Here is a 23,570-nt window from a genome sequence, read left to right on the forward strand (position 1 = left end):
TGGACCAAGTATCCTATGCTAGTCTAGAGAAAAAGGAGAATTTCAGGAAGTGGTCGATGAAACTTATCGTGCCTCTCTATGAAAATTTTTTCTAAAACAATATTTGATAATAATAACTGTTTATCGAGAAAATAATGATATCCTCATATCAACATTGAATGCAAATATTAAATCTATAATTCCTTTATTAGAGAAGCTCATTTATTCTATCTATATTCAAAGTGGGCTTAAAAATCGTTTGATTAATAGTATTGATCAAAATCAATTGTACTACCATTTTTTATAAATATTTACAGATAAGTTTGGTATTGGGTTGAGTGTCGCGGATGAAAAAGTGACGTAGATACTTAACGGCGAGAAGGGCCGCTTGGAAGGTTGAGGGTTTGTTCGCATTGGACGCTCCAGGGTCCAGTGTAGTCGTAATGTCTATCGCGTCTAATGTATGATTGTGTACAACAAATGGTGAACTCTTCCTAACAGCTTCAAGTGCCATTATTTCACGATTTTTTCACAAGAGTTTGGCTAATTCAGTCAGATCACGTGATTTGGAAGCGTCATTTCACATCCCTCTGACATGGCTGGCGATGTGCACGAAGAACCTTCATAGATATAATATTATAATAGACAAGTTGGGATTAACTTACATCGGGGTTATAGAGCCCCGACGCAAATCCATCTTCTATACTTGCATATATATATATATATATATATATATATATATATATATATATATATATAATACTTACTTTTCTATGGTTAAAGAAGAATACATAATACTTACTTTTCCATGGTTAAAGAAGATTTTTCTACAAATATATTTTAATTGCATACTTAATAACGCCTCATAAAATATTGTATAATTATATTTTTATATTCTTATGTGATACTTGTAGTGCTTGCAATTAGCATTTATAAATATGCAGAAAAAAAATAATTCGACAAAGCTTCACCATCAATTTATTTAAGTATTATTATCATTATCATAGATCATAATCATACCTTGTTTATTTATCTATAAGATTTTTATTATACTACTTACTATACTTTCTAATAAATGTAATTTATAAAATATTATGCGATTCTTAGCATTATATATAGCATTCTTTATAACAAGTCGATTTTCTCTACTGTTTCAGATCTTACAAGACTTTTAACAACTTTTGAAAAGAATTCTATAGTGGTAAGTTATCTACAGTTTTCTCCTTTAAGAATTCCCACTTATTTGATATAGGCCAAGCCTTTATAGAATTCTTTATCATTCAATAAGACATCTTTAATTAAATTTTTATAATAATATTGTTCTTGATTGAAATTTTTTGCCGATAAATTTTAAATCTAAATGGCAAAAAACTTAAAAGTTATAAATGATAATCCTGCAGGGGTATATTTTTTAATAAATTCAAAACACTAACTTGTAGTAGTTCTATTATTTTAGTATTATTAACTATTTTTTAATCAAATGAGCACAGTTTAACATAGATGTACGAAGCTTATAAAAACCTTTCCGATTGGGAATTAAATTATTAAACGAACCTCATATATCTTACGATCGATACATATCTAATCGATTGATTATTTATCCAATATCGTAATTATCTTGTTCTTTAATAATGAGGCCACCATTATTTATTCTCTATTATCTATAATATTACAATAAGAAAAAACGTTACAGAAGGTAGAAACATTTCTATTATTACAAAAAGACAATAGAGCGGCAAGAGAAATCACATAATTCTTTCCATCCCTCAAAGTTAAATTTAATTTGCAAGTTTATGTCAGAAAAGAAGAGGTCTCGGTCGATTCTCGAGGAAGGCATACTTACACATCCATGTCTACGAAGCTACAGGGTGGGAGTTTCTTAGCACTAGATAGGTAGAGAGTGAGAGTGAGAGAGAGAGAGAGCGAGAGAGAGAGTGAGAGTGAGAGAGAGAGAGCGAGAGAGAGAGAGTGAGAGTGAGAGAGAGAGAGCGAGAGAGAGAGAGTGAGAGTGAGAGAGAGAGAGAGAAAGCAGGAGAGTGAAATATATAGCGAGCGAATAGTGAAGAGGGAAGGAGGGTGGCGGCAGCCAGTTAATGACTGCGGAGCTCAGGACGCAGAGAGTCGAGGGTGAGGTGAGATTCAGCTGGCTCCGGCAGCCTAAAGATATAACTGTCGGGGAACAGGTGGGGGTTGGTGGTGGTGGCGGTGGTGATGGTGATGGTGGTGGTGATGGTGGTAACAACCGCACCGTGGATCGGTTACTCTGCGCATTGACGAGCGCGAGAATCGACGTCCTCTACGGCTTGTGCTATTGCTATTCTTACTTTTTGGCTCGGAATGGTGGAGTTGTCATTGAATTATATCTGCAGGGAGGCGTTATCACCCATGATTATAACAATTCGGTTTTCAGTGCCGAAATTAACACGTCGTCCCGTTAAATCGGGGAGTAGGTGATTTGGCTTTCCGAGAAAAGAGCAAATGATGATGATGTATATGAATAGTCCATAATCCAATATATTATTGTAAAATTCGTCGTATAATTTATACGTTAATAATTATCAATTTACTGAATATACAGTACAGAAGTAACGCATCCTTTTGTTTTTACAGTACAAACTAAAATATTATATCAATTGAGAATTATTCTTCTCATTATGATATACGATCGCTTTTGTTTAAACTTAAAGTAAATTTAAATCCCGTACGTCATACAGTTAAGTATTAAAGTAAATAGGGAGAGAGAGAGAGAGAGAGAGAGAGAGAGAGAGAGAGAGAGCATAATATTTGTCTTGATTTAAAATATGACACTCTTGTAAGGGTAGTATAATACATTATAAAAAGAATGAAAATCAAGATAATTTTAATGTGTATGATATTATATGAAAAAATATTAATAAATTTCTTATTAAACTATTTCTTTCTTGTCATAAGTATTAATTTAAATGTCACTATTACATGAAATTTCAATGAACTATGCAATATAAATCTGGCCACTCGAAATTTTCAAGTCACTTAAGATCTCTCACCGATGTAAAAATGAAACCCACATCACTCTTATTTCGAAGATCTGACCTACATATTTAAGACCTAAATTGATAAAAGATTTATATATTCTATTTAGGATTCGTGTCGTTATTTTGTCCATTGATTTTCTGTTCTCGTAGAATAAGTGAAAACAAAAAAAAGGCGGATTGAAGTGGAATGGAATAAGGATAAAGAGAGCGAGAAATAAAGGGAGAGAGAGAGAGAGAGAGAGAGAGAGAGAGAAAGAGACGAGACGAGACGAGACGAGACGAGACGAGACGAGAGAGAAGGAGAGAAAGATAGAGTTGGCGACGGAGAGGAACGAGGAGTGCAAGGGGAATAAGCAACTGAAAATAAGAAATCAGAAAGAAATGAACGACTCTTTGGCGACTGGCACATGGAAACTTGGTTTCATCCACCAGAAGTTCCCAAACTTCTTATATTGTGACGTACAATTCGCAAATATAATAAACAATCCAATGAACAGCAAAATAAAGGAGTTCAATTTTGAAAAATAATCTTCAGCCGACTCTGCCTTCCACTTTAATTTCACTTAAAAATTTCCTGTAAAACACTTTACTATAAACATACATTTAAGCAACATATTCTTCTACGAAGCTTTTCATATTTTTAATTGTAGATACTATAATTAAATAAATTAAAGTAACATTATACTTTTGCGATAGTGAAAATAATATATTCTTTCAAAATTAATTACTTTTATTTAGTAATAGAAAGTACTTTTTGAAATTCTGCACAGGAAAGAATACAAGACTTTTTAAATTAAAAAATACTGAATAAATTATACCGACTCGTTTTTAAATTATATTTTCTATATTCGGATAGAAATTTCTAAATGATATAGTAATATTATTGTATTGAAACGAATTTAACTATTTGATTATATAATCGCCGATAAGAGCAGCGATAATATTATTTCTATGAATAATGATTACATTCCAATCATAGTTTTTAAAACGATGTTTTTGCACAGTACGTACATTTTTATTCCGGAAGAAAAGCAAAATATAATGATATTAAAAAAAAAAAAAAACTTTATAACGATATGATGTTTTATGTCTTTAAAGTAAGTGAAATAGTAAGTATTGGAATTAAGCGATTAAACTTCTTTTCTATTAGTAACGAAAATGTCAGCCTGATAAATTATTAATCGAAATGACCGAATTCGGCTGTCATTTCATTTAATAAGAATGAAAAAACGAAGTTGAGAAAAAAATCAAGAGATAAAGAGCACTAATTAGTAATCGGATTATCCCCAAAGATTCTACTCATTCGTCATCCATACTATTCTTGAAACTCAAAACAAACAAAGCAAATATCAAAAGATAGGACATTCCAAAAAGTTAGTTTTCACGGATTGTCGAGCGCGTTTCATCACGAGACTCGTGTGCGAGCTTCCCAGTGCCACAAAGCCCCTGAAAAAATGTTTACCGCGTGCTCTATATGTGTGCGCACTCTCTCTCTCTCTCTCTCTCTCTCTCTCTCTCTCTCTCTCTTACTATCATTCGCTATCTGGCCTCGCTCGCTCATCAAGTTCGCCTCAACGGGCTGTGGGAGAGTCAGGAATGAAGGCGGCGAGGTTTGCGCGGCTCATCGAGCTCTGCTCCCAGCGGGGCGCCTAACTCGAGACTACGGGCCTGGGATGCCGCCCTTCCGCCCGATCAATATTACACGCTGGTGGGGCCGCCGGCGGATCACTTCCTCCCCCTTCCGCCCACCACTACCACCGACCAACTCGCTCATTCGTTCTCTCACTCTTTCTCTCTATCTCTCCCTCTCCCATTCTGTCCCTCTTGTTTCGGCGGGCGAAGAGGGTGCTTAGGTTGGTAATGGTGATGATGGTGATGGTGATGGTGATGGCAATGGTGATGGTGATGGTGCTGGTGCTAGCGTTGTTGATAATGGTGGTGGAGATGGTGGCGTTGGCGTTGGCGGTGGCGGTAATGGTAGTGGTGATGGCGATGGTGATGGTAGCTGCGGTACTGGCTGTACCGATAGTGATAGCGGTGGTGGTTGTGGCAGTAATAGTGGTGGTAGCAGCGGCGGCGGCGGCGGCGGCGGCGACGACGGCAGCGGTAGTGGAAGTCGACGTCGCGTCGGCGGTAAGGGGAGAAAAGAGACTTGGCGTAGTCGCCGGCTCGAGCAGTGGGGGCAAGGCACCCGCGAGGTCGAGCGTACGTGGGCTTCGACGGACGTAGGGGGTGTATACTGCTTCACCCCCACCCCCAAGGGAGCAAGAGGGAGCCATCGTCATGGCGTCGCGAGGCAACACCGGACGAACGCGAGAGTGAAAAAGATAGAGAGCTAGAGAGCTAGAGAGCTGGAGAGAGAGAGAGAGAGAGAGAGAGAGAGAGAGAGAGAGAGAGAGGGAGCCGCCGACGTTGACGCCTCGGGTGCAGCGTCAGTAGTGGTACGCCTCGCCGCGAGCGTCAGTTGACGACGAGGACGACGACTAGGGACGCACCGAGACCCTGCGAGGGTGTCGGAAGACAGCGAGAGAGTCAGAGGCGGCTCGTACGAACGCGTGTGCGCGCCAACTTTCCAGTTGGGCGGTGGTAGCGAACGCACTCGCGGACAGGAACGCGACAAGCATATACGTTCGCAGTTCCGTCACGTGATCGCCGAGCATAAAGTGAAAGAAAGAGGGAGTGACAGAGCGAAGCTTACGCGTGCACTTTCTCTCTTCGATTAGAAAATCTCAGAGTCCTACGAACAAAGTAAAGTGCTTTCGGTACTCGTGAATTGAATCGCGGGCGTGCATCCGGGAGACATCCGGCCCACCGTAATCCTACACCCTCCCTCCCCCCTTCTCCTTCTCCTCCTTTTCCTCCTTCTCCTCCACACATAGCACATGGAAGCCACATCGGATGACGATACCTTCCAGCCTGATCGCTCTCGGTACGTCGTCCGGCCGTGCAATCAAGTAGCCTACCTCGATGGGTGCATCTCGATTACGATACCGCCAGCGTGGGAGAGAGGTTAGGTACGCGCGATAGGTCCGCGAGGTCACTATCAAAGGGGTGCCGGGTGAGGGCGGGAGGGGCGGGAGGGGCGGGAGGGGCGGGCGGTCGGGGGAGGAGGCCGTCGTGCGGTAAAGCGACGCTCGCCTCATCCGGCCACACTGTCGTCCAGCTCGGGTCGAGTCAACGTATTTACCCGGCCACTTGGAACCCGATAGATACTCGTTAGATCGACACTCCTCGGTGGCTCGCACGGCCGTGACAGCCCACAACCTTCATATTCTTCCTTCGTGCGCGAGAGGCTAGTGTTATCGGGAGTGCCGCGGACTTCGTTCGTTACCTCGCCAACGAGGACGCTCATCGCGTACGGCCGATGCTTTAGATGCTTCATCGAGTGCTCGACAAAAGCTGATGTAGAAGAGGGACGGGCGTCTCGAGGCGCGAGAGAAGAGCCAAAAGTGCATCCATCATGTCGTAGCGAAGGCTGGATGAGCCCCACTCGGCGATCCCGGCCCGATCTTCTACTACCGCATCGCCCCGAGCAAGAGAGAAACTAGAGGATTACCGTGCGCGAGAGTATCCTGACAAGTATTAGGCTGTCGCGGGAGGGGGGGGGGGAGCCGAGCATCGGCTCACTTGTTGTTCTCGTGGCTCTTGCCATCGGTCGCGAGAACGAGCACCGGGAGACGCGTGCGCGAATGCCTCGTCCTCGTTCGCGGCATCCACGAGACTTCGGCTCGCCGTTCCTTGGCCTATAAAGGGGTCGTCAAAATCCTTGACTCCGGACACGGGAGACGACATCCTGGCCCCACCCGAACGTACGGCTGGCCGCCGCCCGCCTCTTTCTGCGAACCACACCCCGGAAGAGAGGAGAGTCCCGCTCGTCGCCGGAGCCACCGAGTCGCTATGGTAAGCCCGTGCGTGCAACTGGCCCTTTTAAACAGCATCCGCTGTGCAAAATCACGTGAGCCGCGAGGCTGAGAAAATGGCAGGAGCCGACGACGACTCCCACGCGGTTACCACGCGGCCAAATGCCTCGTCGAGGTTAGGTGCGAGTGGGTCTCGTGGCTCACGGGTCACTCGACCGGATCGTCAATTAATGTCGTAGATTGTTAGTGCCGCGAGTGCTGGCCGATACGAGCTGCGGTAAGGCTATGGCGATTGGCGATTGGCGATTGGCGATTGGCGATTGGCGATTGGTGATGGGGTATGGGGGGAGGAGACGGAGAGGAAGAATTTTCTCTTCGTCGATGGATTTTACGTGAAGCGATTAATTTAATGGGTAATAGTGTGCGCCGGCGTAGACATTTTTCAGCTTTTAATGTAGAATTCGTCCGGGTCGCTCGAGTCCCTCTACAACCGTATTTATTATGATTTTTCATTGCGCGCCCGAGCACACGCGCACACCGTCACCGAGCGCAATTATACGTACACAACAGTGTGATGTATGTGCAAAGCGAATACCATAGGGACAGTATTTCACTAATGATACAAAAGTAATATGACGAATAAACTTTATATCCAAGTGGCTTAATTATTACACGTTTGTCAAAATTATATTTTTATTCATTCGTCGATTAATGTAAAGGCTAATTAATATTTTCTCTCTGTCGCTGCATTGTTTATATTTTGTCGAACGAGTAAAGAACGTTTCTTCGAGCATTATGTAGTTAATAAATCAGAACTGCGAAGTTTCTGTTTCGACGCTCACAAGGCATATTACGAGATGCTCGACAACACAAGAATTTTGCAAATTATCGACAGACTTTTAAATATTGTTACTCACCAGTAGAAAAATAATAATTAAAGCAAACTTTAAATGTCATAGTATTTATTATATGTTTTTGGGCCCTTTGTTTTTAACGAGGGACTGTTCGGTGCTTAAAAAAAATCTCCTCGTTTGGCATATTTATCCTTCTATATCTACATATTCCAAGAATTATTTATCGAATATTCTCAGCTCTCCTCATACTTTTCATACCGTAGCTAGTAAAAGTCGTATTTATCTTTTTCTTTGCCATGTATTTTCGTAAATTCTCAACATGCGCTGAATCCTGAATATGTGTGTGCTTGGTTACGCGTGCGCGCATGCGTGTAATTAAAGAAACGTATGAGTTAACGCGATGTGAGTGATAGCTGGGGATGTTGAATTTTTCTGCGTGCTTAATGTCCTCGTGAATGATTATTAGAAAATATAGGAAGTAGAAGGGGCGGGGAGGGGAGTGGAGTGGAGGGGAGTGGAGGGGGGGGGGGGGGGGGGTTGGGGGGGGGGGGCGGCGGTTGTGGGTGTTGGACTGGTCTAATTCGTAAAATACTCTCGTCAATGATAAAATCCTCATTGCGCAGCTGGTCTCGTCCTAAAAAGTCTAATCCAATAAGTATTTATTATGGGCAATTAAAGGGATTCTTCGGCGCTCGGGGTAAGGACGCTAATATGGTTACTAATGTGCCGATGTGCTGATGTGCTGATGCGCTGCGGAGATAGATAACCAACATTAAGATTGTAAATGCTGTTGTATTAGAAGGGTTAATAAAATCATAAGGTTCGGGTTTATTATTAAGACCGTAGCTGAAGATAATGCTGTATGGAAGCTGGAAGGTAGGAAGGAAAGGATGGCTAGAAGAGGACTACCGTGACGAGGAGGATGAGCGCGAGGTTGAAATAGACGGAGCTCGCGTTATATGGAAGACTATGGGGAAGCTCGAGGGCAGGAGAGGAAAATTTTGGTATCCCAGAAATTTCACGGCACTCGGTGCGCTCGAGGGTGAATGCAACGCGGGACACAAAGGGAAGAAAAGCCGGTCAATATTGAGAGGCGCTGTGATGGTCGTTGTAGGCGAAAGGTTCGCTGCTCGTCGCATCGTGACGGCGAAACAAACGAAACGCCAGGATGTTGGGAAGCGATGGGGTTGCTTGGTTGCGCAGCTCGACGACGTGGGGAGGCGCTGAGGCGGAGGGAAGGGTTCGCCGGTTGACGGTAGAGGACAAGGCTAGTGGGTAGGGGGGCAGTTGCGGGGCTCGCTTGATTTGGACACATTTTTTGCCTACGGCGGGGAGTGAACTTTTTGTACCTTTTTTTTTTTTTTTTTTTTTTTTTTTTTTTTTTTTTTTTTTTTTTTTTTTTTTTGTACAATAAAGCGGGGGCAAAAAATTCTGTTAACATGTGGTGTTTGTAGAGGCCGTTTCGACTGGAATGAGAATATACGAGCGCCAACTATACGGGATTTTATTATCCCACCCGGTTTCATAGATTTTCCAGTTTCAGCGATTAAACCATCGGGCACGAGAAAGAAGCGATTATTTTCCCGGCGACCTTATGTGTTTAGGTAATCTGGCTAATTTGTCACGATCGGACACGCAGACTAGTCGTCTGGCTTATAGCAAAAACAAATAAAAAAAAAAAAAATAAATAAAAAAATAAAAATAATATAAATAAATATAATAAATATGAGCGTAAAATAGTGGGGGTATTCAATTATGACGGTAATTTAATGTCATAAAAATATCAATGTTATCAGTATATATTTTTATGAGGCGATGACAATGTATTACGACTTGTTAAACTTTATTAGATTATTTAAAGGAGTTTAAAGGCGCTTAAAATCCAGTATTATATAAAGCTTGATATTCTATAAAAGCTTTATAATATAAAATCATTAAAGCACACTGGACTTTTATCTGCTAAAGTTTCATTCTGAGCATTACATATAGATAAGATGAGAATTAAATTTTCAAACCCATAGGAGAAATATCGACCGATGAAATTTGTTTCCTTCTCTCGGATAGGGATAGATAGCATTCAATTTATCGACTGCAATTCTCATCACATACAATTATCCAATAAACAAAAAACTTAATAAATAATTTCACCGAAAGTAGGTAACGGGGTTGTTCATCAGTGCGTGCGGTTGCGTCATGATTTCCGTTATGCGATTGCGATTCACAAAATTATTGAAGTTTTGAAACATTATTGAATTTGTATATGTAATTATATGAGTAATTAAAGATAATTATGAAGCGAGTTTTTTTGCAGAACTCATTAGCACGCGTGGAGCGAAACTTCAAGTAACGAATGCTCGTGTACAAAATCGTTGGGCCACTCGACGAATGTTTACGGACGGCATGGCATAATTTTCCGAGAAAGCCTTTGAGCCATCATCGTCATCAAAAAGTCTTTCGGTACTTTTCCGTATCATTATCATATTTTCAACGAAGCCCTGAGAATTTGTCACTGTCGTGTGGTCATATCGTCCACATGCGGATAAGCGCACACAGGCTCGCGCCTATCGGTGATCGGCATCGACTGTTTTATTACATCCTTGACGTAACTCCGTGAAATACCTTAACTCGACCAGGGCTTTTACGGTTCGTTGCGCCTCCCTACAGACGTCAATTGCGCGTGCGTGCGGTGGTCTCGAATACGATTAACAGTCGCGAATCGCCGATTTACAATGCTCGCGGAATTTACGTGTGCGTATCAGATTTGTGTGTGCGCGCGCAGCTTACTCGCGATACAACAATGAGACGTTACGAAAAGTTGGTACAAGCTTGAGCGAGCCACTCTGTATCTTAAAATAAAATATTATACGTATGTAATTTAATTATAAATTTAATGAATTTGAGGCTCACTTAAAACTCAATTAATTGCCAATAGTTAGAAAATTAATTATCTTATAATTAAGCTATAAGTAAGATTTATTTCGCGACAAAAATTAAAAGAACATAGCTATATCGATATCAAATAAATACAATAGAATTTAAGAATTCACAAACACTCAATAATGACTTAATTAAGACATTAATTGTGATTGCACATTGCACGTCGGCATTAATTAATCCTTCGAAAAAAAGATTTTTACTAATTCTATTATGCTATTATTGATGCAAGTTTTATTTTAAAAGAGATAGACCTACATTTACATATGCATGTGTGCATATTTACACTGCCATACATTAATTTAAAATGAAATAAATTCAACTTTTTCAAGATTAAACAAAATTAATTGAAAAGTAATTAGACTATGTGCACAAAAAAGTTAATGCGAATTATTATTTTGAATATTATTTTCATAAAATTTATATTTCAATAATGTTTGCATTATTACTTTCAATATTATTAATTACTGAATCAAATTAATTTTTGAGAATCATATTATAATTAATATCTTTAACAAGATATTATCATTGGAAGATAAACTTTTGCATGCTAAATGTTTAATATTTATCTCAGTATATAATCAAAAAGTTTTACATAATACTCAAACAAGTCACATTCAATCCTTTTACTTCACCAAAGAGCAATTTGCTTTTCAATACGTATAATTTAAACAATTTACATAGATATAAATATACATTGTACCATTTTCTCAATTTAATAAATATGTTTCACGTTCATACGTATGAATAAATTACCATTACTTACAACATTTTTATAACGATTTTTAACTAATTGAGTTATTCTTTTGAATTTAATATAATATCGTTAATAATGTAATCAGGCTTTGTGAAAATATAATTTCAAAATTTATTTATCATCTCTATGATGAATAATCTAACGATCTTTTGTTCTAAAATTATCGTAGTCTATAAGAGTTTACAATCGGATATTGGAAAAAAATTCTGCAAAATAATGGCATATTATTATTTAGAAAATTTATTTATTACAAACGTTATGTTTGTAAAGCCATATATATCTATATATCTATATATATATATATATATATATATATATATATTTACTTAGAATAAATATTTACTTAGAATAAAAATGACTAGTGCTTGTGGTAAATATTAATGACACAATTGTATTGAGATAAATTCTATCTATTGAATTTTATCCAATGAGCTAAATACGAATAGTTTTATTATAAATTGAGCGAAAGGGAATGATCTATTAGTATCGATATAATGATGATTTCATATAAATTTTAAATAAAATTTTGATAAGGAACTGTCACGGAATCCGTAATTGTAAAAAATGCTTCTAAATTTTTACCATAGCAAGAAAAGCGATTGATCTCGTAGGGGGAAAAAAAAATGAAAACATAAGCGAGAGAAAGTTTTCTTTTCCCGTGTCGAGAGCATTTTTCAACCTGATCAGGGCGAATCCCTTGCCTCGCCGACCCTCGGCGTAAACTCAGATACCGGTGTCCATGAATAAAAAAGAAGACGTAGATCTCATTTGCTATTCTCGCAGGGAGCTTTTCAAGGCAGAAGTTGCGTATACTTCGACGAGATTCACACCGACGAACGCGAGGATAAAAAGTTCCACTCACCCGTCGACCGTTTCTTTACTGCACATATATAACGCCCTCCTGAGACAGCAAAACGTAATAGATCGCAAACGGATCGTGTCGAGCACTAGTTTGCACATTCGTATCTAAGAAGTAAAAAAGAATCGGAAAAGTAAGAAAAAGCGATAAAAAAATTTAATTGAGTTGAGAGAGAGAGTGAGAGAGAGAGAGAGAGAGAGAGAGAGAGAGAGAGGGAGAGAGAGAGAGATTGGACATAAAAATATTAATATTAATAATCATGACTGTCTCTGGTGTTATTGCTAAGATTTTTCAAAATTCCAACGCTTATTTTCCTCTGGCATGATCATCCCTTCTAATAATACATTCAAATAGTATGAAAATTTTAACCTTTGAAATGTCCAAGCAAAATTTCTATTAATTATCCTGGAAAAATCTTTCGCTCCAATATACAATTATCATTACGAAATTGCATTAATCGAACAAAGTCTTTTTCCTTTTTCCTTTTTCCTTCTCTACGATATAATACACTACCAATATCAGAGTAAAATTACATATTCGCTTATTGAAATATTTCGCTAAATTAGTGAAACTTAATCGGTATTGCACGTACCGGATATACAAATGGACCATGTAAGCGAATGCTAAAGCAACATGAAAAGCTTAATTGTGAAAAACAATATTTACGTTAAAATAATTACTAAACATTTAATTGAATATTGTACATATTACGCTACGCTATTTGATAAATCGTTAACTGAAGATCGATTGTGAAATGAAATGAAGTGGAGAGGCTAAAATGATGAGAAGGGTTCGGTGCTTGGAATAATTTCTCTTGGTTCGCTCAAAAAAAAAAAAAAAAAAAAAAAAAAAAAAAAAAAAAAAAAAAAAAAAAAAAAAAAATTACGATACAGGCCGAAAGTTACGTAAAACTTTTTGCAATACCTTCCGACATTTGTGACGCTACGTAGAATATTGCAATGAAAATGTTCGCGAGAGTGAAAGAAGGAGAAGTGGAAAAGAAAGAAAGGAACTGGCGGGAAGAAGCGAAAGGGCGAATAGGGCGCGAGGGGAATGGAATGGACGCACGCATGGTTATGTCACCCCGCATGAATGCTGTCGTAGATTGCAGCTGAATGGCACGGCAATGAGTGACGTTCTCTTATACAAATTAAGTGCTCTATCAGCATCCCCGGACTGCAGACTACGCGAATCATTTTATTTTCATTAATGGCGTTCCTTTTAAATATGTCGCTCGCCTCACTATCGTCGGACAATAGGATCGACAATTTTCAGATACTTTATATCAACATAGAGTGTGTTCGGCTGTATCCTTGTAAAAGTTGGTCCAGACACTCTATTATTGCACTTCCCTTAACATCTCGCAATAAGATTCTTCTATTTAACTCCTACAACGAATCATTTACCCGGTTTAGTCATGTCGCTGGGAATATCGTTTTTTATTCTATTTCTATTTATATTTTTTAGTCGTACTTATTTTTATTTGCTATTGCAACAGTATATCGACATACAATATCTCCGTAATGATCGCCGCACAATGCTCTTGGTCGCGATCGCGAAAAAGTTATATGAAGTACAAATTTTAATTACCTTATAAAGGCTTTAGAGCGAAATGTGAAAGTTAAATGGTGTCGAACAGGAGATTTTCCAATATGCTCAAATGCTCGACAATTCTTTAATTTTGTTATAATTAATTTAAATTCAAGGTAATTTCAGTGACAATAAAATTAATGTAATTCGGCCGGAATTTAGGATTACCAGAATTGCCTAATATAAAGCATAAAAACTATTGTTTATCTCTTAACATACATTTTTATGATTAAATAAAAGCGAAATATCAATTAGTTATAAATTGTAGGGGAAATTCATTTTAATTGAATTTGGCGGTTAACTTGTAGATTAATTTGTGGCTAACAATAAATCTATTCTCATTAGTTCGTTAAGCCAAAAATGTATTAAAAAATATCATATATGTAATGTACATTATACAACATACTAATAATAATTATTTAATGTATAATAGAAATCTCGATGCTCCGAGTATGTTTAGTTTGTAAATAATTGAAGGCCGATAAATCTAAATGAAAGCGACATGCGATAGAAAACGCTTATCGAGAAACGTAGGACTAATTGGTTACAAATTACAAACTAAGAAGCTCGATTTTAGGGAATTTGCGTATTATCCTTTTGTCTCTCACGCACACATGTCATTGAGCGATTGATCACCGATTGAGCAGGTGAACTGGTCAGTTGCAGAGGTAACGTACCTTTTTCCTTTCTTTTTTTTGCGAGTGCCGGGAACAATTAGGCGAAGGACTTTGCCGAGTTCTTACAGGTCGTTCGCTCGATCAATTAAGAAAAATAATTGCGAGGAGATGAAACGCCTTTGCGGAGATTTTCCCCGGTCCCTGCAAAAGCGCTCTGAAATAATTAAAATGAAGCACGAGCGGCCATTATTGTCTCGTGGTGCAAAGCTACAATGCCAGCTTAACCGTCGATATTTTTTCATTTAACTCGCGTGATTCAACCTCTGTCCCTCTGCCTCTCTCACTCTTGTCTATCTACTCTACTACATTCCACGACTCTTTGTCGACAATCCCATACCTCTTGAATAATCAAATGTTTTACAAACCATTTGCCAATATCAGCTGGATATCGAGCCCCAATCTTATGAATATTGCTAATTTTATCATAGTCATTATTGCCCATTGGTTTTTCCAATTGAATTTCGAATTTTTCTTGAATTGAATTTAATGAAATGAGAAAATCCGTGAGAAGAAAGAAAGCATGTGAGTGTCTTGTCTTTCACTATTTCGCTATATTATCTTTTCCCATGCCAAGAAAAACTGAAATTCAGACGAATATTATAAAAAAAAATTTATATATTATTATAATTCCTATCACATTATGAGGTGTTTATATCCTTTTCAACTCGCTAGAGTCGTATGGGGTAAACTTGCAATGAAGATGTAATAAATTGTAAGATGAACATTAATTAATTCTAAAGGGACGATTAAAATTATAACAATGTATATATAAAAAATATTCTCATAAATTCGAATCTATGTAATAGCAGATATTAATTTTAAAATTATATTCGTTTAATACATAATGAATCGTTAAATTAGCTATTGATCTTAAAATAGTATAAAATATTAAAATAGTTCCAAGTAGATTTCCATTATAAAAAAAAAACAAAAATTTATAACCAATCGCAGTATACTAGGCAACCCAACGAATAAATATCAAACTATTATATGAATAAAGTAAATAAAAAAAAAAAAAAAAAAAAAAAAAAAAAAAAAAAAAAAAAGACATAATTGTTTGTTAAATTATTATTAGCAATGGAATATTACGTGAGATAAATTCAACAGTGATAAATAAATAACGAAAGAATAAAGGAAAAGCTGGGCATGTGTAAGAAAGAGAAAAAGGAGATGAATGTACGGGTGCAAAAGACGCGTTGTTTGAAAGTGGGTCAAAAATAAATTGAAGTAAAATTATTGGTATCGATTCAAATAGTCGACGGCATCAAAATGACGTCATAATAGCAGCAAATCGGATTAGCCTTCCGGCCGCACCAGGTTGACCCGCTTTTCACCAACGTATGCATCTAAATCCGAATCATTTTTCTGTCGATTACTTTTTATCGTTCCTCACATCCCCCCTCCCCATCTAACTCTCTCTCTCTCTCTCTCTCTCTCTCTCTCTCTCTCTCTCTCACTATCTCTCTCTCTCTCTCTCTCTCTGTCTGTCTCTCCCCCTCACTCTGTCTCTATCTCTTAACTTTAGGACTTTATTGTCAAATGATAAAAAATTTATAATTTCGATTGATAGAAGATGCACGAGACATTTTATATCTTACACTCGAATTTGAACATTTTCATGGCAAACTTTATATCATCAAAAAAATATTTTATTTCCCTTAATTTTATAATTTAAAATGAATAAAGATTGCCGACGTTATATTTATTTATTTTTTCACATATTTCACATCGTATAATGAAAAATAGCTGCAAGAATTTATCAAAAAATAAGAAAACGTGTAGGCTCATGTCACATAAATTTCAAAATAATAATTATTTACTTTATGACTGAGAATTGATTAGCGTCTACAGTATTTACAATCCCTTCATTTAACATTATGACTGAAACGACCGAAATTTTAAATTTAAAAATAAATGAAACATTCTTAAATATTCAGAGATTGCATTTCCAGATTAATTCTCATGGATTTTAAATGATTAAATAAATATCCATAATAAAAATAATTTGGTTTTCCAAGTTTAAATATATATATATATATCGCGATACCGACGAATAAGTCAACTCGGCTACAATTTATCGCATATTTAGCAATTACGTTTTTTTCTTTCTTTTTGTTTTTTTTTTTGTTTTTTTTTTTTTGTTTTTTAATATACCCGCTTGAGTAAATAATAAAATTTATCAGTTGTGAAGGCAAGTAATTGCGAGCTTTTGGTAGCAGGACAAAACAGTGCGAATGAGATTTACGCCTAGACTGAGCCTGACATTTTACATTACAAGCTTATGTCATTTTCACCTAGAACTTCTCGATAAAAGGGTTGGTTTGCTCAAGCACGAAACAGATCAACAACGTATTAGGTAGCACAAGTGCGGTACGAACGATATAAATGATGCACGGAACTTCGAGTGCCCTCGTAAATCTCAAATGCGAACTCGTGGACCGAAGCTTCCACCGTCATGGCCGACCGAAAAAAAGAAATAAAATACGGGCCGAGAATAGAAAGCGACCTGACGCAAAGATTAATCGTCAGCATCGTATTGTTTCTGCATAATAGCGATGCGCGAGAGTGACGTATACCGCGATATTTCGGGTGCACTTTTTTTCGGCCCGAGTGCCTACGAGGCTGTGTAGTAAGGTCAGCAACGTAAACCTCACTGCCATTATTTATGATGATTATGCTTACTTTACGTGTCTTTGGAATTGCATCGATTTCAACATAGCCAGACGCATCGGACTTTATTGCCACGTTCTCCGATTCCCTCAGCTCGAAGCCGCTACTTCTTCTCCCGCCAGGCCTTTACGTAAAATGCTCCTCATGTCATACGTATTTACGAGCCCTTTGGAGTTTTCTTCCTTTCCGCAATTGATACTCGTATTTTGATCACTAAGTGACAATGTAATTACCGAGGACTCGTGATAATCGTTCTTTGAACACTTTGCTCATTTCATATCTAATCACTCGTGTCCTTGCTCTCCTCCCCCACCCCCTTCCCGCCCCTCCCCCCTCCCTCATTCACTCGAATATAATACAACAGCCAGACAGCGAGATCACTAATTGTTGATTTTCACTAATGACCCCAAAAATTGCATAATCTAATATATTGGCGCATTAAAAGAATTTTTAGTTAAAAAAAAAAAAGAGAGAAAAATACAACAACAAAAAAATCGATACACATATTCGTCATTTTAATTAATAAATGCCTCATGAAGCCAACATCAATTGCCGATAAGCTAGTACGTATTTCATATGGAATTCTACGATACAATTGCAGTGCCTCGAAAATCCCGCACCCCTTGGCCATAAATTTTTCATCGACATAATTGTATCGGACTGGGAAAAAGATCCGCGGAAGGGGAAAAAAAACTTGGATGTATTCCATCGTATCTTGCTTATAAGCAAGTGAAACTAGTCCGTCCTTGCTCAGACTCTTGGTCTCGTTGCAAAAGTAAAAAGCCGTGCCAATCTTGCAATTCGTTTAACCGCGGCTCGCGGCAGTTTGCAGCAGTGACGACTGCATTACTGGAAGGTCACGCGTGACTCGCTTCAAGGTCCCGTAGGTTTAGCGATTCAGTCCTATCGAGTTACTAATCCAACTACAATTCTGCCTGGAATTTACATTTAATCGGATTCGATCGTTTAAACTTTTCTTCAAGCGATAGTCTCATTGGAACTTTATTACAAAACAACGTACCAAACTTACTTAGCCAGATCGTAAAATTTGTCTCTAACACTTAACGCTAATGTCGAATCTTCGCTATTATACGTTTAATATAACGCGATCGTTTTCGACGTTGAAAATTCCCCAACGAGTTTCTTATTTTCCATTAATGTATCATAAATTAAGAATTATCTCGATGCATTTATAAGGATTTTTATAAGCCTGCTGGTGGGAAGGCTGAGCATTATGAACAAAGTGAATCTTAAGAAAAGAATCTTAAGAAAAAACTATACTTTATCATTGTTAACAAGTTTTTAATTACAATAGTGTGACGTAGTACGGTAATAAATCACCAAACGGTGTTGATGAATTCCTGACACATGGGCAACGTGGTATGATGAACCGATAGCTTAAACTATCGAGCATCGAATGAACATTTATGATAAAATACAACACTCAGCCACTACGAGAACGTAATCTAGCGTGCAGATAATATTAGGCATTCTATTTATCAATAAAATGTCCATATGGAAGGATATGGCGAGTCGAATGGAGACTCTCCCTTGAAAGGCAATCGATTTTGAAGGAGCCGCAAGCCTTAAATAAATGACGAGGGGCGTAATTTCAAGCAGCGACCAGAGACGTTAAACATTTATCCGAGGCGATTAAAAATTTCGCATCCGCCGAGCCGGGACATAGAGTTACGTCGACGCCTCCGGGACGAAAATGGTCGATCGTCGAATAGACTATGGCCTTGCGCGACTTGCCTCCCGTTTTACGTGCAAAGTAGTTCGTGACGCGCAACCGTTAATGCTACATATTTGCGCTTCCCTTACGTGATCTGGCCTTCCTTCAGCCAGTGCGGGAATCGCGATCACGTGCTTAATACGTCAGACGATTGCTCTTTTCCGAGTGGAGCGATACGACGACTGTGTTTCCATAAGCCGTTCAGTCGTTGCCTGATATAATGCGCCTGATTGTTGGCGAATAACCCGGCGCCGACCTTTTTACAAGACAAACGAATATCCAGTGATAAATGGACGATACTCGGGCACAGAGTCGACATACGTCAGAAGCGCTATATCTTATGCCAATAGATCTTTCCGTGCCAAATTTAGCCAAAGTCGTTGGGTGGGGGGAGGGGGAGGGGGAGGGAGGGGGGGGGGGGGAGGGAGAGAGAATGAAGGAAGTCCAAACTTTCCTCGGGGATGCAATAAAAAAGGCCGAAGATAGGGGATCTTGGGACGTTGCCGATTATACTTATGTATTTCCCGGGTGAAAGCTTTATAATTGACTGGCTATACGATATGACGATAACGATAATATCCTCGCAATTTAACGCTATTACTGCCATTTCCCTGTATATTTAATGTTAAACGATCTTTATATTATCTTTATATTATTTACCTGGCCGATGCTCGCGTAATACAAATGAATGACGGTTTGTTTGTTCGATAAATGTAAAAGTTGGGAAATTATATGAGACTGATGGGTGAAGAATTTTAGAATTTTTTTTTAAATTCAATTCAAATATTATCTCTCTAAATCTCCTTTCCATGCGACATTAACGGGAAAATCGATCAAATTTATTTTACATACATTATTAGTTCATGAATTTCGATACCTAATTCTTACAAAATTTATTGTAAAAAATTATTATAATATTGTTGGTATTAATGTAATAAAGTACCTTTAAGCCAACACAGATTCGTTATTTCAAATAATAAACAATATTCTGGACGATATCTTTTGTAAAGTGTTTTACAATTTCATTTTACGTAAACTGAAAAATTAAGTGCTTGACCATTTCATATTATATAAATTGAAAATTTATCTAAGTGAAATAATTAAAATTGATTAGATTGATGTATTATATTTCATTAAAAAATTCTTAGAAAATTTCTCTTTCGTAAAACAGATTTTAATCAATGTCGGAAATTTAAATTAATAAGAATTCATATTTCTTTCTAAAGAGGATTTGCAACTTCTGCAACATAATATTTCGTTTTATCAATCTCTTATGAGAAAGAGACGCTAAAGTTACATTCAATTAAACTTACCGTGAACTTTATTATTAATAAACTATATTGTTTAATATTCCATGTGCATTACAAAATATTTACCCGGTTATAAATTACAACAACAAGAGAATTAAGCGCAAAACAGAGCTGTATAAAGGAATATAAAATTCTATTAAAATAAAAATAAACTCGCATCATAAATGTAAAAGTTCAATAATTTCCTATTAACATTTACGAGATCACGTGCACCGTACACGAGATCGTCCTGTATAAACACTTACGTATTAAAAATACGCAGAAATCCCTACCTAAACATGAAATATTTGCCTATGTTCATTGCATTTATTGTACACGTTATAATATTTTACGTATTAAATTGCATTCGTTAATAGGTATTTTCAAAACTTTTAATTAAAACGTTAACCTGCATCCGCTGAATTTTATCTAAAATGCTGCAGAAAATTATATGCAAATTTTATTGATTTACAGTAAAAACTTTATCATTGTTATAGCTACAAAATTATTTTTTAATATTTCTATAACGTTTCCTTAAAAGCTAAAAAGAAATATCGTAACTGCCTTTCTATCCATGTAAAATTATTAGCCGTAAATAATTTTCAATAATATTCTTTACGAATGAATATAATAAAGCGTTTCTATGTTAATGAAGATTCTAAAAGTGATATTATTGAAATGGTTATTATGTATCTAGGATTAACGGGATTTATGTCAAATGGAATATCAATTCTATGTATTTGAAACAAACAGAACTATATTGTGTTAAAAAAAAAAAAAAAAAAAAATCGGTCAACCCAGCAACAAATTCTTTTAATCAGTATTTTAATTTTTCCGATGAAGAAAAATAATATCCTTTTTACAACCAATTTCTTCAATCTTTTTCGTTCAATAAAGATGCTTAAACGAATTATTTTACAAAAAGTATTGTGCTCGAGAAAAATTAAATTATTTATCTAACAAAGCGCGCATTCTTCTATTTGCTCGAGAAAATTTACGTAATTAATGTGCTAATATATAAGAACATGACGCAATATTTTCGTAGATTACTACTCAGTTCACACAGATATTAAAACTTTTATATAGTCTGTCAAGAGTGTGAATTTATGTATAAATATTTTTATAATTGAAATATAATATGATACGACACATTCTGAATAATATTATAACTCTTATTAAAACAACTGAAAAATAAAAGACAAAAAATATATAATAATAATATAATACTTTATTAATAATTTAAATTGTAAAATATGCAACGTATAATTATAATATAAATGAATACATAAGTTGGCTTTAAACGAGATAAACTACAAGGCAAACTCCAATGTATGTGTCATTTTTTAATAACGTAGTTAAGAAAATTATTATAAAATATTTTTGGGTTTAAAGCGAAATTGACAATGATTAAGAAAATTTACTCTTATTGGGACTACTGAAGAGATGAGACTACTTTTAGTACTAATCCATTGTAATTGTTAAATAACTGTAACAAGAGGAAAATCTTTGGAATAAATAAACCTCGCCTAACGTTAAATTCAATTAAATTACGGCTCATAGCATATAACCAAAGCAAAGCAGAGAACAATTTAAATTCAGCTCCAGTAATAATTCAAGCAAAATGTTACTCCAAAGTTGCTAAACTTCCGCGCTCCCATATTGGGTTTAGCCGGGAGCAAAAGCGACACCTTCGCCATTAAAAATTAGCCTCATGCAGAAGCGCCGCACGAGCAAAATTGTCACCACTCGCCGAGAATTTCCGCGAGGAAACACGTTCTCTCCTCGGAAAAAGTCGAACTTCCCCATTCTTATTCCTTGGGGGCGACCTCGGCGAGCACACGGAGCTACGTTTAATAATCGAGGCCCTTACAGCACGAAGGCCGTCTCCGCGTGCTAACCCTCCATGGCACGCGCCCCGCATAAATCGGCGTTACGAGGGCGCGAGGTCGCGAGGAGTCGGGGTGGGGAGTCTGTTTATGAGAGAGAGAGAGAGAGAGAGAGAGAGAGAGAGAGAGAGAGAGAGAGTTCTTAAAGGGCGTCGAGTGCCTGGATTTTTGTAACGTTGAGGAGGTTTCGCGGAGACCGACACTGACTAATAATCACCAAGCCTCTCGATGACGAATGTGGCGAACTCGAGTCTAGCGGATTCATCATTAACTCGAGCCGAATGTTACTTCAGCGTTAAGAGAGTGAGAGACTCGAATCGTCCACAATCAATTCGTGTTGGGTTCGATTGAGGGTGGGGGGGGGAGTAATAGGCGATGGAGGGGTTGGTTCTAATTTTCGATATTTTGAGGGACGTGACTGTGACGTTTCCCAGTGGTGTCGGCTCGCGAGGTGGTGGTGGTGGTGGTAGCAGCGGCGTTGTGATGAATCGATGATGCGCGCTCTTCTTTTATTCATTCGTTTGGTTCACGATTCGACTTTGCTTTAGTTTGTTATTAAACGTTTATTGGCATATTAATGTCGATACTCTGACTGAATGAAGCATTGCTTGCGTGTCGGGTTGGATGAAGTTGCGAAAGTTTTATACGGGGAAAGTAATATTTCTCGGTACTTATTCTCATTTCGTAGCAAATGCATTATTCTCTTGAATATTTTTATACGCCAAGAGCTTTTTCTAGATGGACATTATCCTTTCTCGATTCATTTTTAATGGAGCTTAACTGATTTACAATAAAGCATTTTTCCATTATCTTTAAATGTATGGTGGAGATCTGCTCGACGGATGACGTTTTGTTATTAGTTTTCATATTGTATTTTTATTATTATACTACATAAAAGATAAAATAATAAAAGTCATATTTTCTTAACGTTTTCAATTTAGCAGTATTATTGGCAGAAATTTTATTTCTTCGACAATTTTATTTAAATGAATTGATTTTACAAAATTAAAAAATAATAGAACTAACTGCCTATTAAAGACATGAGCGTAAATTGAAAAACGCAATTATTAATTAAAAAATTCTGTCTCGTGAAAACAGTTTATATAAGTGTAAAGAGAAACTCCGTAGGTATATTTTTATAATGGACAAAGTAAACTTATAACAAAAGTCCTTAATTGGTGAACATTTTTTAAAGAGTGCTTTTGCATGTTTATTTTCTATCTGTAATTGTTAAATCTCTAATATAGAACAAATTAAATTAAAAAACATGGCATCTAAAAATTATTGATAATTTGAAAAATATGAATCTTAAAGCAAAAAACAACGACACGTTTTAGATGTTAAATTATACCTTAATGATTATTTTTAATTGATTGCAATACTATCGTTGTTCATTAAAATGCTACTCATTTCATTTAAAGCCGTAATCTTCGAAAAATTTTGACAAAAACTCTTCCAATAGAATT

General features: G+C 37.1%; 1 long non-coding RNA gene across 1 annotated transcript in view; it reads left to right on the forward strand.

Annotated features, from left to right (window-relative positions):
- Nucleotides 1-1,130: 1,130 nt before the first annotated feature.
- LOC105364155 (uncharacterized) overlaps nt 1,131-23,570 on the forward strand; it is a 53,029-nt gene continuing 30,589 nt past the window's right edge. Inside the window, exon 1 of the long non-coding RNA XR_912940.1 lies at nt 1,131-1,180. This is a non-coding gene — a long non-coding RNA (uncharacterized LOC105364155). The remainder of the gene's footprint in view (nt 1,181-23,570) is intronic.

The sequence above is a fragment of the Ceratosolen solmsi genome, unplaced genomic scaffold (assembly GCF_000503995.2).
Source record: "Ceratosolen solmsi marchali unplaced genomic scaffold, CerSol_1.0 scaffold43, whole genome shotgun sequence".
NCBI lineage: Eukaryota > Metazoa > Arthropoda > Insecta > Hymenoptera > Agaonidae > Ceratosolen > Ceratosolen solmsi.